Source organism: Ambystoma mexicanum, chromosome 3q, assembly GCF_040938575.1.
Source record: "Ambystoma mexicanum isolate Mex_15411 chromosome 3q, UKY_AmexF1_1, whole genome shotgun sequence".
Classification (NCBI taxonomy): domain Eukaryota; kingdom Metazoa; phylum Chordata; class Amphibia; order Caudata; family Ambystomatidae; genus Ambystoma; species Ambystoma mexicanum.
This window is the reverse complement of record NC_090926.1, coordinates 204,546,635-204,559,591: the sequence shown is the minus strand read 5'-3', so window position 1 is coordinate 204,559,591 and position 12,957 is coordinate 204,546,635. Positions and strand designations below refer to the sequence as shown.

General features: G+C 46.3%; 1 protein-coding gene across 6 annotated transcripts in view; it reads left to right on the top strand.

Moving 5' to 3' along the window:
• Positions 1 to 12,957, top strand: part of STAT6 (signal transducer and activator of transcription 6) — a 1,449,539-nt gene that overhangs the window by 479,873 nt on the left and 956,709 nt on the right. For 3 of the 6 annotated variants that reach the window (XM_069653564.1, XM_069653559.1, XM_069653560.1), the window contains exon 3: positions 1,611 to 1,696. The exons of the other annotated variants lie outside the window; for them this stretch is intronic. The gene's annotated coding sequence lies outside the window, so the exon portion shown is untranslated. The remainder of the gene's footprint in view (positions 1 to 1,610; positions 1,697 to 12,957) is intronic. 6 annotated transcript variants of the gene reach the window in all.

Here is a 12,957-nt window from a genome sequence, read left to right as displayed (position 1 = left end):
GTCACCTGAGGGTGTAGGTAGTGCCTGTTGGCCATCCCAAAAGGGTACTTACTGATTTAGAAATATTAAGAGTGTGTATTTTTGAAGTGTATTTGAGTGTTACTGTTATATTGCCCCCTTCGGAAGAAGGCTTATTCTAACTGACTGATAAATTAATAATTGTTTATTCAAGAAACCTGGTGTGCAAGTGTTTGTTTGAATACTTGTCACTGTGAATCTCTGTGTAACTCCCCTACAGCTCACATTGACCCCTCTTGATATAAACCTGGCTGCTCAACACGCTACCAACCTGTGTAGTACAAGCTTATACCAAAGGTTAGGTTCCTATTGCCAGGAGGTCAGGGTTGTTGTAGTGCGCCCAAAGGGTACTGCATACAATCTTGCCTAACACCTCTGTAGCAAAGGTACCCCAGCACACTATTAGGAGTGTGTTGAATGAATTACCTGGTGTGCTCAACGTCCGTGATGACATTTTCATTCATGTGTCCAGTGAAGAGGAACACATTAAACCCGTAGCCAAGTGTGCAGGCTACATTGCAAGAGTAGGGTTTACCACACTACCATGTAAAGTGTGTTTTTGTGTATCTGCAAATAATTTTTGGCTATGTTTTTGAAGCTGCTGGGTTATCACCTGACGGTGCCAAAGTGATAGATGTTCACACGGCTGATACCCTGTAGGCTCCTCAGAATCGGAGCTTATTCCTGGGGATGGTACACATTGGAACGCTAAAGTGTTTTTTTTGTTGGTAAGAATCGGGCCATGCTGCTATGAGCCACTAGGGCTTTGGTGGTGTTTATGGTGCGGTTTATGGTGTCTGTATACAGACAACAGGTAGTGATGGTGACCTACCACAAACCCTTAGCTCTCATGGTGTCCAGGTCAGCTACAAGAATTATATAACATGACTCTGTCAGGCCACCTTTATGGAAGGTTAGAATCAGAAAACCCGGTGAGGATCTGAGAGCAGAGCATTACATTCACCTCATCACCTGGACAGTTGTGCCAACGCCGGTCAGTGAATAAACTGGTGTCTGCGCTTGTCCTTAATGAGGGTTTCCCTATTGGATATGAAGGCAGCGCATGGGGTTGAGCTTCAAGAAAGCAGCATAGCCAAAGACGCACTACAAAGCCTGTTGAGAGTCTGGTAAGAATAGTGACGCTCCGCAGAAGGCTTCCTACTGAGATACTCTTCAACTGATGTCCAGGCAAGTTTGGTTACGGGTGCCTAAGTGATAAGAGGTCTCGGCCAAAAGAAAGACCAGGTCACATAAAAAGGTGTAGTTTCCAGGCCAAGAACCCCAAGTGGAGGCCATGATCCTAAGTTGCAAATGGTGTCAAACTACTGCTACACCAAACTGTCCCCCTCCATAATGGTACCCTCCTGTACTGCACTGCCTTAGACAACTTGAAGCCTGGATTTTGGAATGATCATGGTAAATTGGCAGTTTGTAGTAATCATTGACGAATAGTTGGGATATCCCGAAGCAGATTTTGTACATTCTATGGCTGCACATGACCTAATTCATGCCCTGGAAAAAAATATTTGTATGACTTGAAGATGTACAATGGTCCTCTATTTCATGAACAGTATTTCCTCTATCTCCCACAGGCAAAGAAATCCAGTGTGGTCGAGGGTAAATGGAGATGCTGAAATATTTATGAAAACGCCCAACAAGACATTTTGCATCATTCAAGGTCAAGGAAAGTCTGTAAAACGCCCTTTTATAAATGTCATTGTTTTTTCTTTTATAACGCGCCTAATACCGTACTGGAGTTCGGTTTCGAAGGTCGTATCCGGGATTCAAACCTCTGTTGCTCTGCGTGCTTCCAAGACCAGCGCGTTGCCCCTGTGCTATCCTCCGTGCACTCAGTTTCTAGCAGAATGCAGGAGAACTCGCCTTGCTTCTTCCGGAGGGACTCGTGCTGAAGCTCTAATGGGGCCAGACTGTAAGGGTCTCATTCAAAGCCAGTTCCTCCCATCGATTTTGGAATACTATAGAGCAAACACCAATACTATACCTATCAACATGAGCGAGAGCATTCAATGAAACAGTGTTGCCCACCATGAAAGTGGTAAACGCAGTACTGCTACAGACTCGCCATTCGACAATCTGAGTTTACCATACAAATCTCATCTGTGAGCTGTGACGGATGTCAAGGGCTCTTTAATCGCTGCCAAAGGAAATAAGCAAGAAGTCACCGGGAACAGTAGCCTATTCAATTATATGCCAGATGTCAGTGACTCTGTGCAAAGATCACACTTGAGTTGGGGATAATCTGATCTTTCCAGTGAAGTTGAAGATGTGGCTGCCAGCCAATCACCTACCAGTGTCGGTCAAGAGCCCAGAAGTGGAATGCTTCAACCTTAGAGCAATCATGACAAAGGGCAGAGCAGTCGGGACAGGCAGGCTCTCCCCTCACCCACTGAGAGACCGCTAGTTTTGCAAAATCCCAAGAGCTGTCAGATGTTTACCCAGTACTACGTTCTGTTTGAGTAAGAAAGTAAACACATGTGAAACTACTGTAGGTTCTGGAATAATCTTGAAAGGTCAATTACTTGTGTGATAGGTTTATTATCCATTTGTTTGAATACTGATGTTTTTTCCCAATGGTTGCGTATTCGGATGTGGTGATGTCACTGTTAAGAGATGCTTGCTGCCTGTGCAGGTGCATGTGTGAGCAGGTGGATGAACAAAGCCAAATCTGTTTGTACGCTTGATTTCAGCCCGGAACTAAATATGTGTTTGGACACCCAGAGAGGCAGATTTGCAAGGTGCACACTCCTATGATAACTGCTACATCAAGGTCTGCTTGGACTGTTATACATGCCTGTGTATGCTGCCATCAATATTATGCTGCTTGGGTGAAACGTTATGCATGCAGCAGCATGGCTAAACCAAATGACCGCATGTGTATGGGATACCCGTGTGTTACATTATTTGCTACCCTAGTCCTCCTTTGTTGTTTGTCAGCTTACCTTGTGGCTTTTTTCTGAAGTGTTTTTGTCCACTCTAAATAAAAATCTCAAAAAAAATTACACACACCTACACGTTGATGTCCTTTCCTTTAACAGGGTGACCCAAATCAACTATCTGATCAAACATACGGCTGGTCCAGCATGTTCAGCTCTCGCAAGGTACTTTGCACAACTGAAGCCATAAACTAGTACAAGAATACCAACCACTTGCTGTAAACAAATACCCGGGACTCAGAAAATGAGCACTTAGGTTCTAGCATGAGAAATGGGCCAGCATTGTCTTACTGTCGAGGTACTATGCTCTTAAATCAGGTGAGGAATCGGCAAAACACAAGTTCATGCAAGTGACAACGATGTGCTGTCGCCTGTTATTAATACTCAATACTCCATACACTAGACCTCTCCCACTCAAACGTCCGTGGCAGGTAATAATGTCAGACAGGCAAAGCACCAATAATGCAGCCTGGCTTGATGCTGGACCTTCAGCCTTGTACCAGCTTTCGTATCTAGGATGTACTTGCAATTCCGATAGAACAGAACTGGATGTAACTGCACACCGAGAAGGTGTTAAACAATAAGCAATTACAGACTCAATTAAACACCGGGAGACCATAGACCTGCAAATCGCTTGGCCCAATACAGATTTGGAATCGGCCAATTCAACACTGATGATGCTGTTAAGCCGGAAGATAGAGCCATGCTTGGTAAATAGAACTAACTTCACACTAGACTGAGAATGTTGAACCGACAGGCACTAGAAGGTAAGCAGGAACAGGGAACACCCTCCAATTGTACAGATACTCAAACGCACACCAATATGCTGACTCTCTTCTCTGCAACAACAAACAATAGAATTAATCTATACTCCTCGATTTTAATTTGGCCTAGCTGCACACATAAATATACACCACCACCAACACGCAACAATCTATAGAACACAGCTATCCCCCATGTCAAATCGGGCTTGCTGCACACATACTACTGATCCCACACAACCTCCACACCACTCCTATCATTAGAATGCAGCTACCCACTATGTAAATTCAGCCTGGCTGCACACATACAAACTGCACCCAAGCACTACTTACTACCCTACTCTCTCCACTGACCTGGACCACTGTCCCCGAGGTTGTTCAACCCACAGTGCTTTGAGATCATACCAATGGAAAAAAGGCACTATACAAATGCACAATAACATAACATAACTTCTGAGGCTTGTGGAATCTGCTTAGATCACATGCTGTGCATAGGCCGACATCTAGTGGAAGCTGCGGCGTATTACAGTTTGTTTTTCGAAACTCGAAAATGGGCGTCGACACAGGGCGTGCCAGTAATACTATCCCTAGTGTGACGTCCACTGTACCCAAGATCCCTCACGAGTCTCGGATCCTCAGATTGTTTTTTTCCGCCATACTGGTCGGAAGCATCTTGCGGAGTCCCCTGGCCTTAGCCATACTTTTGCTAAAAATTTAAAGAATAATCTATTGACATCCTTCCACACCCCAACGTCGAACTTCGACAACTCAACGCCGGCTGGAGAAGAAATCGACCGTCGGCTGATGCACGACGGATTTGGGCCTCGGAAGGCCTCTGGCCTCGGCCCGGGCCTTGGAAGGCCTCTGGCCTCGGCCCTGCAAGTAGGGAGAGTGGGGGGTGGTACATACTCTACACTCTTGGTATATAGGTACACCTTATACATTTCCTACACTTAACAGCCCGCTGCCTCAAGGTGCGTATGGAGGGTACCCCTTTTCAATTCTGCCCCAAGTGCAATCGCAAATACCCTTGGGTCGTGCAATCTCTGCTTGCCGAGGGACCACCCCGAAGCGAACTGCAGAGCTTGTAGTAGATTTAAACCTAAGACACTTAAGGACCGTTCGACGAAGCGTTGGGCCCACCACGCCAGGCAGGCGGCCATGGCAGCAGAGGGCGCCTTCAGCGACGCCGTACTTTCGGACGGCGAGGGCATTACGGCGTCGAAAGACAGCCGAGTGCAGGTCCCCGACCTCGGAAGGTCGTCCGGCAGGGCGCCTATGGGGAAGACCTCCGGCGACACAGGCGCTTCACATACTACACACACTAAACACATTAAGTCCAACCGAAACTCGACGACGTCGAGTTCTCGGAAAGAGGCACAAACAGAACGGTACGATTCGGTGTCCTCTGGGCGCTCTCGATCAAGATCGCCGCATGACTCCAGGCAATCATCCACTCTTGCCAAGAGTGCCTCGCTCCCTAGGCTAACAGAAGTTCGATCGTCGGGAGACGAAGACGACTTCCACCCCCAGGCCGCGCTCCAGGAGTCAGAGCCCGCAGTTAGAATCAGCGAGGCCCCACGCTCGAATGACAGGGACACCACCCCTGATCCTCGACGCCAGGCGTCGAAAACCTCCGAGGGCCACGAAAGGACAGGGAAAATACTTTTCCACTCACGGGGAGGGGGAAAACAGCAGAAGAAACAACCTTTGCACTCTTCCACACCTGTGAAACACACCACTCCCCCTAGACAGACAGACAAGTCCAGGTCTGCTGATATGTCTAAAACCAGCAAAGCTACGCAAGATAAATCCCATAGACTTGCTGAAAGAGTCATTCCAGTTCCAAAAAATGGTCCAGTGAAGACATAGATAGGGTCATGTCAAGAATGTCTTCTTTAGCTGACTTTTATGATAAAAATCCAGAACATTTCCTCTCGTATGACCCACAAGGGGCCACACCCTCAAGCTCTAAGGATCCTATCCCCCCGAATAAAAAGCCCCGGTTTGAAACACAGATGAGGTCAGACCCCTTCGAGGTACTACCATACTCAAGACCATACTCACTGTATCAAGGAGAGGCTTCCTTTGGTGAGGACCAAGAATTTGGCATGGTAGAAGAGCAAACCGGGACGGGCTACTATGGGGATGATGAGGACCAGGAAGAGGAGGACCCGGAAACATACAGGGTAGACTCCCCGGTAGAGAACAAAGTCCCGGCTACCGACTCCCCGGTTGATAACCAACCCCTCCTAAACAAGGTTCTCGCACACGCAGCAGAACACTTCCACATTGACACCCACGGTGTCCAGGAGGAGAGGGACTTCGCAGAGGAGTTAGTGGGAGAAAGGAGGCCTGTTGCCCAGACCATCCCTATCCTTAAATCCCTTCAGCGAAGAATAGATCCGTCCCTGGTGAACCCGAACCTCACCAGAGCAGTCAATCCCAGGGTTGAAAAACTTTTCAGGGCGGCCCAGTCTGACCCTCTATATATAAGAGGACATCTGAAGCCAGACTACCTAGTTGTCACCAACACTCGTAAGAGGGCTGGAACACCCTTGTCATCGTCCGAAGCTCCTCCCGACAAGGAGAGCAAAAAACTATACGGTTTCGGCAGGAAAGTAGCCTCAACTTCCGCCTATCAAGCAAGGATTGCAAACTCCACCACCCTGTTGGCCAGCTACAACTGCCATCAGTGGGAAGAAGTCGCGGCACTCATAGCCTCTGCTCCTGAACCTTTAAAGGGCCAATTAGCTCGGATTTCCGCAGAGGGTAGAGCCGTGTCTGGTTGCATTTTAAAAGCAACCTTCGACGCCTCAGACAATGCAGGCAGATTGATAGCGGAAGGCACTGTTATCAAAAGACATGCGTGGTTACGGCAGTCTGGTTTTAAGGCAGAAACCCAGGCATCATTGTTGGACAAACCGGTGGAAACCGATCTGTTGTTTGGTAAGGCGGTCGAAGACGCACTTAAGAATGCCAAGGACGAATACGAAACACTCAAGTCCCTTGGCCAGTTAACCAATAAACCCCGTAACCAGAGAGGGAATAGTAATTTTCGTCGCCCACGCGGCCAAAATTCCCAGAAAGGATCTAACTATTCCCAGGGGCAGGGTACACAGTGGAACAACAACCAACAGTCTACCCAGGGGTACGGCAGGGGTAATAAGAGAGGTTGTGGTAGAGGCAGAGGCAGCCCCAACAAGGGAGGCGGCACGCCTCCACCAAAGCAGTGACGCTCAGTTCAGGGTCCCTTCTCACGCAACCCCAGTAGGGGGACGCATTTCCACCTTCACCCAGGCTTGGGAAGGGATCACATCACATCAGACAGATGGGTGCTGTCAACAGTATCCACAGGATATTGTATAGAACTACTGCAGCGTCCCCGGAACCATCCTCCACGACAAAGAGTACACTCTTTAGAACATCAGAAGATTCTCCTTGCCATTCTGCTAGAAAAGGACGCGATAGAACTCGTCCCGGGACACCAGGTAAACAAGGGTATTTATTCAACTTACTTCCTTGTGCCAAAGAAAGATTTGACAATGCATCCAGTATTGGACTTACGGCCTGCCAACAAGTATGTCAAGCCCCAAAAGTTTCGTATGACCACGCTACAAGAAGTAATCCCCCTCCTAAAAAAGGGGGATTACATGGCAACCTTGGATATGAAAGATGCTTATTTTCATATTTCCATGTTCCCAGCGCACAAAGTTTTTGCGCTTCAAGGTGGACAGTCGATACTTCCAATTCAAGGTACTGCCCTTCGGGATAGCTTTAGCACCAAGGGTATTCACCAAGGTACTGGCGGTGGCAGCTGCACACCTACGCAGGGAGGCAATCCCAGTGTACCCTTATCTGGACGACTGGCTCATAACGGGGGAAACCCCAGGAATTTGCAGGACAAACATTCAAAGGACGATCGACCTCCTCCACGAGTTAGGCTTCTCAATCAACGAGAAGAAGTCAAGCCTGGTGCCAAGCACCTCCAAACTATTCCTAGGAGCAATCCTAGATACTCAAGAGGGGTTGACCTTTCCTTCAGAAGAAAGAATTCGGAATATACTACTGCAAATTCCGCATTATCAGTCCGGTCAACAAATAACGGTACGCAAAGCAATGCGTTTACTGGGCATGATGGTGTCATGTATTTACCTGGTCCCCCACGCGCGTCTGCGCATGCGTCCCATGCAGGAATGGTTGGCGAAACAGTGGTCTCAGGCAAGTGGTCAGTGGGACGATCTAGTGGTCGTTTCGCCAACACTGGTACAAAGCCTTCACTGGTGGACAAGAGAAAATCTCGCACAGGGGAAACCCTTTTACGATCCCGAAGTACAGGCAATAGTCACTACAGATGCATGCCTGACGGGGTGGGGAGCTCACCATCTCCACCACACAGCTCAGGGTCTCTGGTCTCACTCAGTGGCCAAGAACCACATCAACCTGCTAGAGCTTCTGGCAGTATTCAGAGCGCTTCAGGCGTTCGAGCCCCACCTACTAAACCTGTCAGTGCAGATCCGGACGGACAGCACAACAGCCATGTTCTACCTGAACAAGCAAGGAGGGACTCGCTCGCGAAATCTGTCCAAGCTTGCCCAGAAAATCTGGATATGGGCACTCAGACGGAACATCTTCCTGTCATCACAACATGTTCCAGGGGAGCTCAATTCCCTAGCGGATGCTCTGAGCAGAGACTCCCTCCCAGAGGAACACGAATGGGTTCTACACAGAGAGGTCGTAGAAGATATCTTCTCTCAGTGGGGTTTCCCCACTATAGACTTATTCGCCACAAGCGAAAACAGACAATGCCCAGGATTTGCATCCAGGTTCCCCCAACCAGACTCCCAGGGGAACGCCCTGTGGATGAACTGGTCAGGGATGTTTGCGTACGCTTTTCCACCAACTCCTCTCATCAGGAAAGTGGTGAACAAGATGAACAGAGAGTCGATGACGCTCGTCCTAGTTGCTCCCATGTGGGCAAGACAACCGTGGTTCCCACACCTACGCAGGATGGCAGTGTGCGAGCCCATCAAACTTCCAGCCTGGTACAACCTACTGTCCCAGCACCAAGGTCAAACAGTGAACCCAACTCAATGAACCTGGCAGCATGGCTCCTGAGGTCATAGAGTTTGGACATTTCAATTTGCCACAGAGGTGTAAGGACATCCTAAAGGAATCTAGGAAACCAAACACAAGGCACTGTTACTTTGACAAGTGGAAGAGGTTCGTTATCTGGTGCCAGAGTAGACAAATCAACCCGGTTGATTGCACTCCTTCCACTATTGTTACATACATGCTCCACCTGCTAGATGCAGGATTGGTTTTTAACTCACTGAAAGTACACCTGGTAGCCCTGTCGGCTTACACCACTTCCCATAGCAAGGTTTTGTGGTGGAAAGTACCAGTAGTTAAAGCCTTCATGGAAGGAGTAAAGAGACTTCACCCTCCTGTTTCAAACCCACCACCAGGGTGGGACCTTAATGTGGTGCTAGCCAAGCTCATGGGCCCCCCTTTCAAACCCATGCATAAAAGCAGTCTCAAACACCTGACTTATAAAACGGCCTTCTTAGTAGCTATTACTTCTATAAGAAGGGTCAGTGAAATTCAGGCTCTGTCAGTGCAGGATCCCTTCTTTACTGTCCATAAAGACAAACTGGTTTTACGCACACACCCTAGGTTCTCACCTAAATTTATATCTAAATTCCATGTAAACCAGTCCATCGAGCTTCCGGCTTTCTTCCAGAACCCGCAAAGCTCGGCTGAGGGGAAACTACACACCCTAGACGTGCGTAGGGCGGTCCTCTACTATGTAAATAAAACCAGACCGCTAAGAAAAACAGATCAACTGTTTGTCTCCGTAGCTACAGGCAGAGAGGGGGATCTTGTCTCAAAAGGGGCCATCTCGAAGTGGATTATTAACTGTATCCAGCTGTGTTACTCACTCTCTGAAAGAACTCTGCCTTTCACGCCAAGAGCCCACTCTACTAGAGGCATTGGGGCCACTCTGGCTTTCATTGCAAATGTACCCCTTGACACCATTTGCAAAGCAGCTACCTGGAGCTCTATTCACACTTTTACTCAGCATTACTGCATTGACACCCATTCCATGGCAGATACACAAGTGGGACAAGCGGTTCTAAGACACTTATTTGCTCATGACCCTTCTCACATCCCACCTCCTCCTTCTTCGGGTACTGTGATCTAAGCAGATTCCACAAGCCTCAGAAGGGATACATTACTCACCGTAATCGTATTTCTGATGCTTGTATCTGCTTAGATTCACATGCGACCCACCCTTCCTCCCCTCTGAGAGAAGGCGCATGATTGCTTGTAGTCTTACCTTTCTGTCTTATCTGCTTGGATTATCTGTACTCACGCTACTCCTCATGCTACCTCATGTCAGAAAAAATACAATCTGAGGATCCTAGACGCGTGAGGGATCTTGGGTACAGTGGACGTCACACTAGGGATAGTATTACTGGCACGCCCTGTGTCGACGCCCAGTTTCGAGTTTCGAAAAACAAACTGTAATACTCCGCAGCTTCCACTAGATGTCGGCCTATGCACAGCATGTGAATCTAAGCAGATACAAGCATCAGAAATACGATTACGGTGAGTAATGTATCCCATACGCACACAGCAACTTGGATTTCTTTTTAAACACAGCCAAAGCATCTCTAACCCTAAAATCAATTTGAACATACATCCTATGTCTACACTAGTCAATCACAGCATGTCTACTGTGGGCATGGAGTGTCTCCCGCAACCAGGGCCTGGGTCTTGACTGTGCAAAGCCCGCAAATGTGCATATTTATTATCACATTTAATTTCCCATCCATTTCCAATACCTTCCAACAGAATATTTTACACATTAAATGGCAACTAACATTAAGGCTATCTGGTTCCCTCATCACTCTTTGCCAAAACACTCCTGTGGCTGATGTGTCTACGAAATGCACAAATCAATTAAAAAATGTCCATTCTCTGCTTCAGTGTTCATTCATACTCGATCGACAGATGTTTAAATGGTTACAAGCCGATCTATTTACTTGATGTAGGGCCGCACTGATCCATGTATATATTCTTAGAGAGCCTTGACCTGGACAGCAAACTGTCTGTGGATAGATAGTGAATGGGCAATATAACAGTCAAGAAAAAGGAATTAATTGAATCACGAAGGGCTATGCATTGTGAAATGAAAAACTTTGTAAAGCATTGAAGAAGACCAAAAATTAATTGTGAAACGAAAGACTTTGTAAATGAAGAAGATCCAAGACAAACTATTAGATGAAACAATCAAAACACTATTTAAGGCCTGCATAACTTGTAAAAACTAGTAAAATAGTTGAACCAAGTATGAAAAATAAAAAAATAAAAATATTCAAGCACAGTCCCAAAAGCGTCAACGTTTTTATCTGATTAAAGCGAAATCTCTTGTATAGCCCTCACTGAAAGTGGGCAGGGACTCTAGTCACATATTGTTGAAAGCAATTTTCCTTTGGATTGAATTTCACATATTGTTTCATAATTTTGATTCTGTCAAGATGCGTGTAGCTATCTCTAATGTCACACAGCGGTTTCCTTTTTAATACACTTTTTTACTAAATGTGAGAATGTCCCCTGACCACTCCAAATCCTTAGATATTTTTTCACATTGACCATAAATTCACATAAGATCCACAGATTTATCTTTATACACCTGGTTCACATTCTTAAATAAAGAAGAACTCTCTGCATTTCTTTTTGTAAGATGCAGAGAGATATTTTTCCCTTTTAATGGAGTGTTCACTGAGATCAGGCCCAACTCCTCTTTAATCCCTTTCATTGGTAATAAGTGAGGCAATGCTTGCATCGATTTCTAGTTCCAGCCGTCCAGAATAGATTTCCAGTTAAATATGTTCATAGTGTCTCATGCCGGCTCCCGGCCTTGCAAACCAGACTAAAACACCCTGCCTACCAGGAGCAGTTCTCAATATCAACTGCTGACCTAGCATAGACTAGGATCCCCCGTCGCAATTAGAAGCACATAACATCCCTGAACCAGCAGAGAAGAGAGTCCCAACCTCGTTACCTGTGAAACGATGGGATTTGACTTTAACAACAAAGTTAAATGTATGGGCATCAGGTTTCCCTTCTAACATAACATCACAAACCATCACAAATGCTGCAATATACTCACGGATATGGCTATTTTCCAGTCAACAGTTTGACATGACCTAATGCACAGAAGTGGCAGAAAAGTAGAGGGAAAACAATACTATGCTTTGGATAAGCAAGTTTCAAAATGTCATTGATGTGCACCACTCCTAAACTTCCAGGAGGGGAAGAAAAACACTCTCAGGGACGTCATTTCACCAAAATGCCAGGGGTAGCGGAAGTGACATCACACGACCCTTGACCTCTGATGACATCACAGAAAGTGATGTCATTTGACCCAACCCCGAAGCAACATCACGGAAAGTGATGGAACACAACCTTCCTCCCATTGACAAAACAGGAAGGGGCATCATAGCATTGTTCCTAAGTACACATGAAACATATGGTTACGATATCACTATAAGGTGATATACATTTCATAAAAGAATGGATTACCGTATGCATCATTAATATCAGTGCGTATAGGCTCATGCTACCAAATTACTGTGAATGCAAGCAGACGTCCAAGGCCAAATGTTAATGATGTTTTATTATAAAGCACTTATGCTTAAGCGCTTTATATAGGACCAATATACATACAATAACACCCAACCTGTGTTGGCACTCATTTATCGACCCCAGAAGGATGAAAGGCTGAGTTGAGGTGTTTAAGAACAGACTAAATCAGTGACTTAACCCCTGATGTGTGCCTGAAATAAACCTTTAATGAGTCTAGCAATTATTGTATAGAATTCCAGAAAGACACATATTTGTTATTGCTATTCTTCTTTATTTAAGGTCATTGCTCAAAGTGTTACACTAGTGCAACCCCCTGTTTTTTAAGAAGCCTGAGCAAGAAAGTCAGCAACTCCAGAAACAGAGTCACACGGTGCTGGCCACAGCCAGCCCAGGAGCTTATATTTAAAAATAAAAAAATAAATCTATCTTTTTCTTTTTTAGGGGTAGCAAGGGAGACCTCAGGACTCGCAGTTGCGACCCCAAAATGACGTCCCTGAACACTCTTGGTTTGTACAGAAATATAACAACTTTGTTTTATAAGCTTCACAAACCAGAAACCCACTTGCTTT